At 43.2% G+C, this 15,568-nt stretch overlaps 1 protein-coding gene across 10 annotated transcripts in view; it reads left to right on the plus strand.

The window, feature by feature from the left end:
- Positions 1 to 314: 314 nt before the first annotated feature.
- Positions 315 to 15,568, plus strand: part of TPX2 (TPX2 microtubule nucleation factor) — a 62,827-nt gene continuing 47,573 nt past the window's right edge. For 2 of the 10 annotated variants that reach the window (XM_055373267.2, XM_055373270.2), the window contains exons 1-2: positions 493 to 606; positions 3,782 to 3,887. The gene's annotated coding sequence lies outside the window, so the exon portion shown is untranslated. Of the gene's footprint in view, positions 881 to 3,781; positions 3,888 to 5,802; positions 5,923 to 15,568 lie in introns of those variants that run through there. The other 8 variants (XM_063702204.1, XM_063702205.1, XM_031004891.3 and 5 more) reach the window with 7 other exon arrangements.

Consider the following 15,568-nt stretch of genomic DNA (forward strand, 5'->3'; position numbering starts at 1 on the left):
CCGGATAAAGCTCCCAACGAACCGCGGGTTTCATAAGATCAGGGCAGGGACTGGGTAAAAGGTTTCAAAGACTCCTGCACTATTGGGAAGGACGCTACGGGCGAGTCTATGTTGCATGCAGGCGACTCCATGTTAAGACGAAGTGAACTCCCTGAACCTTCAAGGGATAATGCACAACCATAACGAGAATAATTTTTAAAAATAGAGTTTTCTTCCCTGAAAACTTGGGGAGGTCCAGGATGCGCGCCATTCTGTGATCTAGGTTGACTCTCCACCTCTTCAGTTGGTACCACCTTTCCCAAATAGTTTGGAGCAGAGCACTCCGGTCTTTGTAATAATGTACTCCTAAGGGCTGTTCCAGTGGACTCACGCAGGCGCAGGAGACTACACTTCCCAGGAACTCCGGGCCGCGTTGTTCGCTGGTACCGCCTTCTGACTTCCGGTATTGCTGCCGTCGGTAGGGCCAATCGGGAGCCTGGAATTGCTTTCCCGGAGCTCTGATTGGTGCATTTGACTAGGCTGCCTGGGTTCAAAATTTCAACGATACTGAATGAGTCCCGCGGCGGGTTGGCTCGCGCTTCGTTGTCAGATCTGAGGCGAGGCTAGGTGAGCCGTGGGAAGGAAAGAGGGAGCAGCTAGGGCGCGGGTCTCCCTCCTCCCGGAGTTTGGAACGGCTAAAGTTCACCTTCTAGCTCCTAGCGCCGTTCGCGCCGCTAGGCCTGGCTTCTGAGGCGGTTGCGGTGCTCGGTCGCCGCCTAGGCGGGGCAGGGTGCGAGCAGGGGCTTCGGGCCACGCTTCTCTTGGCGACAGGATTTTGCTGTGAAGTCCGTCCGGGAAACGGGGGGAAAAAGGAGTTGCGGGAGGCTGTCGGCTAATAACGGTAACGATAATTATTGTTATTACCATGCTAACAGGTTATAAACATTGACTGAACTAAGCACCCTGCATGCCCGTTCTCATTTAATTTCCTCGCCAAGCCAATGTAGTTGGTGCTATTCTTGGTCCCTCTTGACAGAAACTGAGGAAGGAGGAGGAAACTGAGGCCCAGAATCTAGATAAATTTCGAGAAATGGGTGATACAGTAGCCATGCCCTCAGGAAGTGTGGCGTTTGATGGAGGAAAACAGAGGTAGTCACAAATAAGTACATTTCAAAACTGTTGTCTAAAACAGGAAGATAATTAGATGGTGTGAGAACATAATTGAGGGAGTTTAAGTCCACTTGGAGTTGTCTTCTGTTTGGGATTTCAAATTCATTATATGTTATCCATATTTGTCCAGCTCTCTTTTTGTATGGAATCACCAGATATTATTCCCTTTCTCATTTCCTTTCTCAACATTTATAGATTGGAGGGGGGAAGGAAAACCAAACCAGGTTATAATGTAGAATTGGTTTACCCCCTATTTTCTTGACATATAACGTCTGGTTTTCCACATATAATTTTCTAGTAGTTCAGTAACATGGACTCCCCCCAAATCAGGCCTACTTAGGATAGAAGAGGATTTTTGACTCCTGGATTTTGCTTTAAGACCAGCTCTTGGTTTATTTCCTGCTTCACCCTTACCTTTTCTTGACATCCTGTGGCCTGTCTTTGAATTTCTCTCACTCATCAAATGTTGTCAAAAATAGGACTATTTGCTGCTGTAGTAAGGATATTCTTGTATTGTGGCCTTAGTGTATTACACCACCCTGACGTCAGACTTGAGTCCCCCTGGTTGGTTTGGGTGAGTCAGTTCAGTATTAAGCTGGCATTCTTGGATCAAAATTATGTGGCTCTCAGCTAACTCAGCCATTTAGTTGAACTTTGAGGGTACTGTGCTCAGATTGGCATGAGATATTATGGGTGTACAGATATATGATGTACTCAAACGTTTTTTGGTATGTTTGGGGACAAAAACATGGTTTGAAATTGGCAAGTGAGAATCAGAGCAAGACAGGACACCATCTGGATGCTCTACTGTTTTGTATTCTAAGTGTCTGGACAATTTAGAGGTGAGGGAGATCAAGAGCCAGTTTTGTGTTTCTGTGCTTCACAAAGCCACCCTTGTCTAATTCTTGATAACCAGAGTTTGGTTAGACAGGGACTGAAACAATCCTGGTGCATAGGAATCACCCACTAAATACCTGTTGAATTGAGTAGGCAGGAAGGCACTATCTGAATTGACTACAAAATTGCGGGTATGAAAAACTGGATTGTATTCAACTAGGTTGGTAAATTTGTTTAGACTTTCAAATTATCTGAATAGGGTTTATTTGGCCAACCTTATGCATAAATCTGTGTATTCCAACCTTGATAAAATTAATTTATTGCAATTAAGTTTGTCCAGGATTATGTGAGAGAGTCCTTCATTTCTTTAGTTACCAGGAGATGTTCGGGGCTCATCTACATCTCCTGGTTAATTTTCCTTCAGCTTTTTCTGGGTCTCTTCCCTAATTCTCTTTGAGTTCCTGGGAGAAAGAGGAGGGAGATTTAAATGCCCTTTGACATACTTAATTTTCTTTGCTATGGGCAAAGTTAGGAAGCAAAATTGACTATAGAGTTTTTTTTTTTTTTTTTTTTTTTTTTTTTTTTGAGACGGAGTCTCACTCTGTCACCCAGGCTGGAGTGCAGTGGCGCGATTTCAGCTCACTGCAACTTCTGCCTCCCCTGTTCAAGCAGTTCTCCTACCTCAGTCTCTTGAGTAGCTGGGATTATAGGGATCTGCCACCACACCCGGCTAATTTTTGTATTTTTTTTTTTGAGATGGCATCTCGCTCTGTTGCCTAGGCTGGAGTGCAATGGTGCGCTCTCGGCTCACTGCAACCTCCGCCTCCTGGGTTCAAGCAATTCTCCTGCCTCAGCCTCCCAAGTAGCTGGGACTACAGGCGCATGCCACCACACCCGGCTAATTTTTTTGTTTTTTTAATAGAGATGGGGTTTCACCATGTTGGCCAGGATGGTCTCAATCTCCTGACCTCGTAATCTGCCTGCCTCGGCCTCCCAAAGTGCTGGGATTACAGGTGTGAGCCACTGTGCCTGGCCTAATTTTTGTATTTTTAGTAGATACAGGGTTTCACCACGTTGGCCAGGCTAGTCTCAAACTCCTTATCTCAGGCGATCCACCTGCCTCGGCGTCCCAAAGTGCTGGGATTACAGGTGTGAGCCACCTTGCCTGGCCTTAGAGAGATTTCATAACCCAAGCGATTCTGTGAATAGATCTGTATTTGAGACAGAGATATAGAGATCAAAAGCCCAAGGTACTCTGTGAAAAAAGGATAGATAACTGCGGAGGGCTTCCGTTTTTGTTTGTGTAGGGAAACTTGGTAAAAGGGGAATAAAGAACAGTGAGAAAAGTATAAAATTGTATCTAGAGGTTACTTTGGAAATTAAAAATAATGTTATTTGTACTTAGTAAAACAAAGTAGTAAAAGTTTGCTTTTTTTTTTTTTTTTTGAGACAGAGTCTCACTCTGTTGCTCAGGCTGGAGTGCACTGGCTGGCGTGATCTTGGCTCACTGAAGCTTCCGCTTCCCAGGTTCAAGCAATTCTCCTGCCTCAGTGTCCCGAGTAGCTGGGATTGCAGGCGTGCACCACCATGCCTGGCTAATTTTTGTATTTTTAGTAGAGATGGGGTTTCACCATGTTGGCCAGGCTGGTCTTGAACTCCTGACCTCAAGTGATTCACCTGCCTTGGCCTCCCAAAGTGCTAGGATTATAGGCGTGAGCCACTGCTCCCGGCCTGTTAACCCTTTTTTACTACAGAGAACTTGGAACCTCTTTCATCACTTTTCTGCTTCTTCCAGGTTCTTGATACATATTTCCAGACTTCAAGATTTCATAAAAGGGGTGAAAGAGAAGATTGCAACTTTGAGTCAGACCTGTAGGCCTGATAGACTGATTAAACCACAGGTAAGGCAGTGACCATAGGAATAAGGAACATTAATATATCAGCTTCATAAGTGTTTAAATGACTTTAATGTAATTTTATAAAGTAACACATATTTTGGAAGGAAATTTATTTATTATGAAAAGCAAAAAGAAAATAAAATCACCCAATATCCCACCTCTCAGATAAACCATGGTTAGCCTTTTGATAGATTTCTTTATAATTTTTTTCTATGTCTATATAGTCATTCCTTGATATCCATGGGGAATTGGTTCTAAGACCTTCCCAGGATATCAAAATTCTCATATGCGGCCGGTTACAGTGGCTTATGTCTGTAATCCCAGCACTTTGGGAGGCTGAGGCAGGCGGATCACCTGAGGTCAAGAGTTTGAAACCGGCTGGCCAACATGGCAAAACCCCATCTCTACTAAAAATACAAAAATTAGCTGGGTGTGGTGGTGCGCACCTGTAATCTCAGCTACTTGGGAGACTGAGGCAGGAGAATCCCTTGAACCCGGGAGGCAGAGGCTGCAAGTGAGCCAAGATCTCATCACTGCACCCCAGCCTGGGCAACAGAGCAAGACTCTGTCTCAAAACAAACAAAATAAAATTCTCAGATGCTCAAGCCCTGATATAAAATGATGTGTAGTATTTGCATATAGCTTATGTACATACTCCCACATACTTTAAATTATCTCTAGATTACTTATAATACTTAATACAATGTAAAAGCTATGTAAATAGTTGTTATACTGTATTGTTTAGGGAATAATGACAAGAAAAAAAGTCTAGGCTGGGTACAGTGGCTCAGGCCTGTAATCCCACCACTTTGGGAGACTTAAATAGGAGGATTGCTTGAGGCCAGGAGTTCGCTACCAGCCTGGGCAACATAGTGGCACCCTGTCTCTACAAAAAAAATAAAACATAAAAAAATTTAACCAGGCGTGGTGGCACCTACTTGTAGTCCCAGCTACTTGGGGGGCCAAGGTGAAGGGTCACTTAAGCCAAGGAGTTTGAGGTTACGGTGAGCTGAGGGCACCACTGCACTCCAACCTGGGTGGCAGAAAGAGACCCTGTCTCAAAAAAAGTCTGTACATATGCAGTACAGATGCAGTTTTTTTTTTTTTTGAGGCGGAGTTTCGCTCTTGTTGCCCAGGCTGGAGTGCAATGGTGCAATCTCAGCTTACCGTAACCTCCGCCTCCCAGGTTCAGGTGATTCTCCTGTCTCAGCCTCCCGAGTAGCTGGGACTACAGGCATGCCACACCTGGCTAATTTTGTATTTTTAATAGAGATGGGGTTTCTCCATGTTGGTCAGGCTGGTCTCGAACTCCTGACTTCAGGTGATCTGCCCGCCTCTGCCTCCCAAAGTGCTGGGATTACAGGCGTGAGCCACCGTGCCTGGCCTTGCAGTTTTTTTTTCCCCCAAATATTTTTGATCTGCAGTTGATTGAATCCACAGATATGGAACTCATAGATACGGACAGCCAACTGTATTTCATTTTTTAAAAAATCATACACTAAAAACTTTTGTTAATTTTTTTAACTTTTTTTTTTTTTTTTTTTGAGTCGGAGTCTCACTCTGTCGCCCGGGTTGGAGTGCAATGGCGCGATCTCTGGCTCAATGCAACCTCCGCCTCCCAGGTTCAAGCAATTCTTCTGCCTCGGCCTCCTGAGTAGCTGGGATTACAGGCACCCGCAACCACACCCGGCTATTTTTGTGTTTTTAGTAGACGGTTTCACCATATTGGCCAGGCTGGTCTCAAACTCCTGACCTCATGATCTGCCCACCTCGGCCTCCCAAAGTGCTGGGATTGAGGCTTGAGCCACCACGCCCGGCCTCTAATTTTTTTAGCTTAATAATCAGGCTATGAATATTTTCCCGTGTCATTAATAAATTTTCTTCTCTTTTCTTTTTTGTTTTTTTTGAGACAGGGTCTTGCTCTGTCACCCAGGCTGGAGTGTGCACTTCAGTGGCGTGATCACAGCTCACTGCAGCCTCCATCTCCTGGGCTCAAGTGATCTTCCTGCCTTAGCCTCTCGAGTTGCTGAAACTACAGGTGCATGCCACTGTACCCGGCCAAATTTTTCTACAACATAATTTTAATGGCTATATGGTATTCCATTATTTGGTTCTTTATATTACTTTTACCAGTGAAATTGCTGGTCTAAAAGAATGCGTATTTTTGGCCGGGCGCGGTGGCTCACGCCTGTAATCCCAGCACTCTGAGGAGGCTGAGGCGGGCAGATCACCTGAGGTCAGGAGTTCAAGACCAGCCTGGCTAACATGGTGAAACCCTGTCTCTACTAAAAATACACAAATTAGCCAGGCATGATGACGGGTGCCTGTAATCCCACTTACTCGGGAGGCTGAGGTGGAAGAATCACTTGAACCTGGGAGGTGGAGGTTGCAGTGAGCCGAGATTGCGCCATTGCACTACTGCAGCCTAGGCAACAGAGCGAGACTCCATCTCAAAAAACAAACAAACAAAACATATTTTTAAAAACTTTTGACATGTAACACCAAATTGCCTTGTAGGAAGATTATGCTGATTTACCTAAAACAGTATATATTCACATAGGCATAAATGTATAATTTAAAATAGGTAATATATTTGCATGGTGCAAAAATCAAAAGAATATAAAAAGCTTCATGGTTTAAAATCTTCCTCCAGCCTTGTTACTTCTTCACTCTCACCATCCATAGGTAAACACTTTTTTTTTTTTTTTCTTGGAGACAGAGTCTCACTCTGTCAACCAGGCTGGAATACAGTGGCACAATCTCAGCTTACTGCAACCTCTGCCTCCCTGGTTCAAGTGATTCTCCTGCCTCAGCCTCCCGAGTAGCTAGCATTAGAGGCGCGCCACCACACGTGGCTAATTTTTGTATTTTTATTAGAGATGGGGTTTCGCCATATTGGCCAGGCTGGTCTTGAACTCTTGAACTCAGGTGATCCACCTGCCTCGGCCTCCCAAAGTGCTGGGATTACAGGCATGAGCCATCTAATAAACACTTTTATTAGGTTCTTGGGTTTGAGTGTTTGTGTGTTATTCCCCAAACCAGATACCTTTTGAAGGGAATAAATCTCTATAAAATGAAATGACTGCCATTTGACTAGGATTGTAATCTGCAGCCACACTGTCAACCATTACAAACTTTTTCAGCTTCATACTATTGGAATATCAGATCACTTTGGGATTCTACTAAGATTTCCTTTTAGTATTTTACAAAGCTCTGTGTCATTATCTGTCCTAGTAGTAAACAGCATCATTGATTTCCATCTAGGTCCTATTAGTCATAGGTGGATTATGGTTTGTTGAGTTCTATGGATAAATTATAGCAAAACTGAGTTTGTAATCCTTAAAAAAGGGCAATATGAAACATATAAGTTTGGGAGAGAAATGATAGGAAATATATTTGCTTGAAGTTTCTGGACAGTGATGAATTAGAACAAGTGTCCATGTGTCCTGTGCTGACTTCTGAGTGTTGGACAGTGAGGGATTGTCATTGGATTTTAAATTGACCCAATTTTGGAAGCTTCATAGATCTGTTTCTGTAAACAGATCCAATTTCAACATAGAAGTTAGCAAACATAAATGTGGAAACACAAAGTCCATTAAACTTCCTTCAGACTTAGTTTGTGACTTTGATTAACAGTTAAAATTGCATGCTGGATTATGTTGCCATTTACTGACTGCTGCTAATCCCTTATATACAAGAAAAAAATGTAGGTGTTTTCTCTCTGGGTAAGATGAAAATAACTCCACTCTATTTTACTTGTAATGTAACAGGATCTCTTATCCCTTGTGAAAGTAGGAGAGGATGTCCCTGGAGAAATGGCACTGCCTGGGATGGGACCATCTTAACTAACTATACTTCTAATGAAGTCTTGTCTTACTCTGTTTATTCTATTACATTACCAGTTTAACTCATGACTTTCTCTTTAATAGAAATAGGCAAGTCATATCTCACTGGCTGGATAGCAAGGTGTTTGAGAGCATCTGTCACACCAAAGTCTTTGTTTTGCTTAGGAGCTGGTAGTCCACTATTTCACCCTGCTTAGAATGCACCCTCTTGCAGCTTTCCCCAACCCGGTCTGAACCTGCACCTTTTGATTTATAGAGCTTGTCAAGACTAGTTATTTTTGGTTTGAGAGTGAAGAAAGATGGGAGGCAATGGGAGGTTAATTTCAGATGAATGTGGGAACAGGTTACATTGCTTTGTCTGCAATCTTCCTAATTTGTATTTGTCTTCCCCTTCCATTTATCTCTTACCCTAGAAAAAGTCAACGCTCATTCTTAGCTTGTAGAACTCCGCAGGTCTGTCTGTATCTTTTAAGTATTTTTTACATCAGGAAACCATCTCTGATCCTCTTTTACGCTGTTCTTCTCTGCACTTCCAGAGCGCTCTCTGTTTATGCCCTCTTGCAGCAAGCATAGCCCTATATTGTAATTGTTTGCATTCCCCCATTCAATTGTGCGTTCTTGGAGGGAAGAGATTTTTTGTTGTTGTTGTTTGAGAAGGAGTCTAGCTCTGTCCCAGGCTGGAGTGCAGCGGTGCAATCTCGGCTCACTGCAGCCTCCACCTCCTGGGTTCAAGCTATTTTCCTGCCTCAGCCTCCCGAGTAGCTGGGATTAAAGGCACGTACCCACCACGCCCGCTAATTTTTGCATTTTTAGTAGAGACGGGTTTCACCATGTTGGCCTGGCTGATCTCGAACCCTGACTTCGTGATCCGCCTGCCTTGGCCTCCCAAAGTACTGGGATTACAGGCATAAGCCACTGTACCCGGCCGAGATTTTATATCTCTATCTCTATCTGTCTGTCTGTCTGTCTGTCTGTCTGTCTGTCTGTCTATCTATCTATCTATCTATCTATCTATCTATCTATCTATCTATCGTTTTAGTCTTCGCTTTTTGGAAACAAAAATGGGCTATAAGACACGATGGATGGCATTGAATAGGCAGTTTTTAGAGGAACCTAATTGGTTCATAGCATACAGGATAGGCTTTGTCCTTGGGTCTTTGTAGGAATATTGGTCATTAATAGCTATTTTTCCATGCAGAATATTTCTAGTTTTGCAAGAATCTGAAGCTGTGGTAGATTCAGATAATTTTGAAATGTGAAGCTGGTTCTCTTCCTTGGCAACTTGATTTGTTTGGGGGAATGTGGTTGACGCATGTGCCTTTTTTTTTTTTTTTTTTTGTGAGACCTGTTGACAGAAATTCAATCTTGATTAAGGGGCGCAGGAAGGCATCCAGTTCCCACCATGCCTGGGGCTCTCTCATTTAAACAGCTGCCTTTGGCTCTGGCCTGTTCCATTTCCCACTAGGCCCTGTGGACTTTAATTTTGGAAGATTTCACATCCTCATATTTATTATTTCTGGGGGAGGTAGTGTCGTGAAACCGAAATTACCCAGTAGTTAGCTTTTCGTTTTCTTGATGTACTTGTCCTATCAGCCTTAATTGAAGAGAGTCAGACTTCTCAATGGATATGTATTTATTTATTCTCTTTTTCCAGGGAGAGGGGATGGTCTCCTGAGTTGGCCATTCTAGACCAAAATATAGCTTTAAAGAAGCTTTTTTAAAGAACAGATCATGTTAGGAAAATAATATTTTGTTTTTAAAATTTCACCTAAAGATTAAGTGTACTTAGGTTTGCACCCCTCGCCTTTTGTTCCCCACTAATCAAATGTAGTCTTAGACCTCAGAGGACAGCCTTTCTTCTGCTGCTTGAACCCTCTTCATAGTCCCTTTACTCTAGAATATCACCGAGGTTTTCACTAACCACCATCTTATATAGAGGAAAAACTTCATATGGAAAAGTATACTTAAAAAAAGAGGAATCAATGGATTTTTGAAAAATTTTATGGGAAGATTCAGATTAGAGCTTTCCAAATATATTTATAACAGGATTTGTAATTTGCTAAAGTTTTCTTTATGAGCATATCAGGGATGCTTAGTTTTCGTAAAGGGCAGAATTTGTCTTTGTTGAACAGGATCTTATGATTTGATTACCTACCTCCTTTTTGAAGCAATGTTTATAGGAAAACTTGTGCATTAGAGAGACCCCAGATTTTGGAATCCTGCAGACTTGGTCTTTTAAAACTCAACACTGCTATGTATTAGTTTGGTGATCTTGGAATAGTGTAACTTCTCTGAGCTTGTTTCCTTGTTTATAAAATGGTGATGGTAGCATTTATTTATAAAGACATCTATCTATTGTCTATATTGTTAATGCAGTTTAAACGAGATGATTTATGTGAAGTGTCTGGTAAGGTGCCTGGCCTACAGTAGACAGTATTTGGAAGTTATTGTCTCTTGCTCCATGGCATTTGTTATTTATCTATTTAAATGTGAATTTTTTTTTTTTTTTGAGACAGAGTCTCGCTTTGTTGCCCGGGCTGGAGTGCAGTGGCGCGATCTCGGCTCACTGCAACCTCCGCCTCCTGGGTTCACAGCATTCTCCTGCCTCAGCCTCCCGAGTAGCTGGGACTACAGGCACCCACCACCATGCCCGGCTAATTTTTTTGTATTTTTAGTAGAGACGGGGTTTCACTGTGTTAGCCAGGATGGTCTCAATCTCTTGACCTTGTGATCCGCCCGCCTCAGCCTCCCAAAGTGCTGGGATTATAGGCGTGAGCCACCACGCCCACCTTAAATGTCTATTTTTAAATAAATAGGCAGTGGATAAGAACACCACCTTCGGTGTCTATTCCATTTGGAATCCTGGCTTTACTGCTTCTTAGCTGCATGACTGTGAATAAGTAGTAAATCTCTCTGTGCCTCAAGTCCCTCAGTATAGAATGAAGATAATAACAGTACCTACTTTATAGGATTATTGTGAGGATTTAGTGAGTTAATACATGTAAGACACTATCAACAGTGTCTGGCATGTCATAAGTGCTCATTAAGTAATAACTGTTGGCCGGGCACGGTGGCTTATGCTAGTAATCCCAGCAGTTTGGGAGGCTGAGGCGGGTGGATCACCTGAGGTCAGGAGTTCAAGACCAGCCTGGCCAACATGGTGAAACCCCATCTCTACTAAAAATACAAAAAATTAGTTGGGCATGGTGGCAGGTGCCTGTAATCCCAGCTACTCAGGAGGCTGAGGCAGGAGAATCACATGAACCCGTGAGCCAGAGGTTGCAGTGAGCCAAGATTGTGCCACTGCATTCCAGCCTGGGCGACAAGAGTGAAACTCTGTCTCAAAAAAAAAAGAAAAAAGTTAATAGCTGTTTTTATTTTTAACTTTTTCAAATTTATATACCCTTTTATTAAGTCAATGCCCCAGGAATCGTTTTTAGTTCTATATGGAAATCTTATTATTTGTTTATTTTTAATTTTTTAAATTAATTATTATTATATTTTTGAGATGGAGTCTTTACTCTGTTGCCAGGCTGGAGTGCAGTGGCACGATCTTGGCTCACTGGAACCTCCTCCTCCCAGGTTCAAGCGATTCTCCTGCCTCTGCCTCCCAAGTAGCTGGGACTACAGGCGCACGCCACGACGCCCAGCTAATTTTGTACTTTTAGTAGAGACGGGGTTTCACCGTGTTGGCCAGGATGGTCTCGATTTCTTTTTTTTTTTGAGACGGAGTTTCACTCTTGTTGCCCAGGCTGGAGTGCGATGGTGCGATCTTGGCTCACTGCAACCTCCGCCTCCCAGGTTCAAGCAATTCTCCTGCCTCAGTCTCCCAAGTAGCTGGGATTACAGGCACGCACCACCACGCCCGGCTAATTTTGTATTTTTAGTAGAGACAGGGTTTCTCCATGTGGAGGCTGGTCTCGAACTCCTGACCTCAGGCGATCCGCCCGCCTCGGCCTCCCAAAGTGCTGGGATTACAGGTGTGAGCCACCGTGCCCGGCTATTTATTTGTTTATTTATTTATGAGACGGAGTCTCACTCTACCGCCCAGGCTGGAGTGCAGTGGCATGATCTCGGCTCACTGCAACCTCTGCCTCCTGCATTCAAGCGATTCTCCTGCCTCAGCCTCCCGAGTAGCTGGGATTACAGACATGTGCCACCAAACTCAGCTAATTTTTGTATTTTTAGTAGAAAGATGGGGTTTCACCATGTTGGCCAGGTTGGTAGTTCTATATAGAAATATTAGAAAGAGAATATGTAACATTTGGGTAAGTTAATAGTCAATTTATAGGCCACGTTAATGGGAAGGATTATTTCCTTAAATCAAGAGATTAGACAATCATTGCTTGTCATGAATATTTAACAAAAATTCGAGAAAGCTCAGTTTCTTTTGGGCTGCAAACATAGATCTAGGGAAATAAATACTGCTTAACTATTTTGTTGTTGTTGTTGTTGTTGTCTTTTAAGAGACAGAGTCTCATTCTGTTGCCCAGGCTAGAGTGCAGTGGTGCAATCGTGGGTCACTGTGGCCTCGAACTCCTGGACTCAAATGATCCTCCCACCTCAGCCTCCTGATTAGCTGGGACTACAGGCACACACCACCATGCCCAGCTACTTAGGAGGGGTTGAGGAGGGAGGATCCTTTGGGCCCAGGAGTTCGAGTCTAGCCTGAGCAACAGACTAGATTCTTTAAAAAACAGAGATGAAAAAGAAAGAATAAAAGGATGTGAAGGGTTAAATTTGAACACTTTCCAGGTAGTTTTCAGCATCATGCTTTGGTGGAATCATGGTTTTGAGGCTAAGTGGGGTTGCTGCATATTACATTCCTGCCTCTTCCTTCCCCCAGCTTTAGTTGTCTTCATTACATTCATGCCTGGGAAGCGTTCCCAGTGACCTGAGTTAGGCATTAAGATCATGGGAATCCAAGATTTTCCCATGTCTTCTAGCATATTTGTTCACAAGAAAAGGAAAATTTCCTCCTTGCAGCAAGGGGTTTTTAACCACTGTCAGTCACCATGGAATCTTTCACTAAAAATCCTTTGAATAGAAATGTGGTCAAGGAGAGGAAAGGTATCAGCAGTGATAATACCTTACGATAGTGTATTTCATAGCACTTGAAGTACCTTCTTACTTGATTATGGTAAGAAGGTAGGCAGAGAATTAGTGACTTGCCTATTGTCATATACATGTGGTAAATGCCAGAGAGGGCATTCTGGACTTCTGTTAGTTGGAATTGCTTTTGACTACAGGTAACAGAAAATGTGGCTATAATGGTTTATACAAAAATTATTACTATTTTCTGAGATGAAGTCTCATTCTTGTCGCCCAGGCTGGAGTGCAGTGGCGCAATCTCAGCTCACTGCAACCTTCGCCTCCTGGGTTCAAGTGATTCTCCTGCCTCAGCCTCCTGAGTAGCTGGGATTACAGGCACCTGCCACCACACCTGGCTAATTTTTATATTTTTATTAGAGACAGGGTTTCACCATGGTGGTGAGGCTGGTCTCGAACTCCTGACCTCAGGTGATCCGCCTGCCTTGGCCTTCCAAAGTGTTGGGATTACAGGTGTGAGCTACCACGCCTGGCCTATTTTTTTTAGTATAAGAAGTCTTTTTAGCAGGTCATGGAAAATTGTAAAAAACACCAGAAGTCTAGAGGTATATAGTAGCTGATATTTGATCTTTAATAGTCATTAGCTCATTGATGTTAAGCCCTATGTTTATTGTTCTCTTGGCCATCTACTCATGTATACCAGATGACTGCCATAGCTCCAGCTTGCCTTCAAGGCAAGAAGAAGGATAAAGGGAAAGGGCAGGAATAAGGGCTATAGCTGTTTTCAGGAAAGAAAATTTTTTCCTAGGAATCCCTCAGCAGATTCTTACTTAGTTCTCATTGGCCAGAACTGTCCCATGGCTACCCCAAGCTTGGAAAGTGGCTGTCAGGAGGTAACTTCCATTTTAGTGTACTTGCTACTGTTTTGGTCATGGTCAATGAAAAATATTTAATCGTACCTTGACTTCAGCCATGTTAATTTCTAATTCTCTATACTTAGAGTTCATACTGTATAATTTAAACAAACTGTCTTATTTATTGTGTATGATAGGACCTTAGCATCTATGTAGATGTTAAGTTCCTTTGTGTCCAGGACTACATCTACTTTTTTTTCTTTTTTTTTGAGATGGAGTCTCGCGCTGTTGCCCAGGCTGGATGCGGTGGCGTGATCTCAGCTCACTGCAAGCTCTGCCTCCCGGGTTCACACCATTCTCCTGCCTTAGCCTCCTGAGTAGCTAGGACTATAGGTGACCGCCACCACGCCTGGCTAATTCTTTTTGTATTTTTAGTAGAGATGGGGTTTCACCGTGTTAGCCAGGATGGTCTCAATCTCCTCACCCTGTGATCCACCCGTCTCGGCCTCCCAAAGTGCTGAGGTTACAGGCGCGAGCCACTGAGCCTGGCCGCTTAGATCTACTTTTTATGTGAAGATATAGAGTGTCATCCTTGAATGTTACTGAGAAACATTCAAGGGCCCACAGCTTATGGCCCCTAGCAAGTACACACTATTGTGAACCACTGACAAAAAGCTTATTGAGTTAAGCTTAATAATGAAAGTAGAAATGGAAGAGAGAGGAAAATTTAGACTGGGGATACCAAAGAACCCCTATTCCAGGCAGAAGACTATGGAGAATGGATTTACTTGGAAATAAATACAGTATTCTTTTCTATGCAAATAGAGAGCTTAACTTCATGAACACACTTCTTTAATTCACAAGGTAAGAGGGCAGAAGGATGTAGAAAGAACATTGTGCTGAAGTCACGAGCCTCGGGTCTAGATCTGGCTCTGTTTTTACGTAACTGTGTGATACTGGGCAAGTCATTTAATCTTTCTGATCTTCAGCTTCTAGGTTGGGAATAATTGCTGCTTTACAGGATTGTTTTGCATATCAGAAAGAATACATATTTAGTATATCATGGCACCTGGCATGTAAGGAACACCTCTGGTAACTGTTTTTACCATGATCCTTAGGATTTTTGTTGTGTGATCTTGGAGAACCCCTTTTTGCTTTAAGTTAATATCTTATAGACTGCAAAGGTTAGGTGTTAATCAAAGTTTCCTCCCAATTCTAAAATATCATGTTTCTACACTAAGTACCTCAATTAGAGCATTGTTATAAAGATACTTGTGGAATTCTGGCTGCAGTGAGCATACGAGAGACCATGGGAAGATGACATTCTCTGGGGTCTAGATTGATGTCACTGTATAAATGAAATATTTGTTATAACAGATGTTTCTGGCCGGGTGCGGTTGCTCATGCCTGTAATCCCAGCACTTCGGGAGGCCGAGGCAGGCAGATCACCTGAGGTCAGGAGTTCAAGACCAGCCTGGCCAACATGGTGAAACCCCATCTCTACTAAAAATAGAAAAATTAGCCGGGCGTGGTGGCGCATGCTTGTAACCCCAGCTACTTGGGAGGCTGAGGGAAGAGAATCGCTTGAACCCAGGAGGTGGAGGTTGCAGTGAACCAAGATCATGCCGCTGCACTCCAGCCTGGGCGACAGAGCAAGACACCATCTCAAACAAAACAAAACAAAAACAAAAACAACAACAATAACAGATGTTTCTGAGACACTGTAGGGACCAGAAGTACATTATTTTTATTTATTTTATTTTTTGAGACAGAGTCTTGCTCTGTCCCCCAGGCTGGAGTGCAGTGGTGCGGTCTTGGCTCACTGCAGCCTCCTGGGTTGAAGTGATTCTCACCGAGTAGCTGGAACTACAGATGCAGCCACCACCCCAGGCTAATTTTTGTATTTTCAGTAGAGATGGAGTTTCACCATGTTGGC

The sequence above is a fragment of the Gorilla gorilla genome, chromosome 21 (genome assembly GCF_029281585.2).
Source record: "Gorilla gorilla gorilla isolate KB3781 chromosome 21, NHGRI_mGorGor1-v2.1_pri, whole genome shotgun sequence".
In the NCBI taxonomy this organism is placed as follows: Eukaryota; Metazoa; Chordata; class Mammalia; order Primates; family Hominidae; genus Gorilla; species Gorilla gorilla.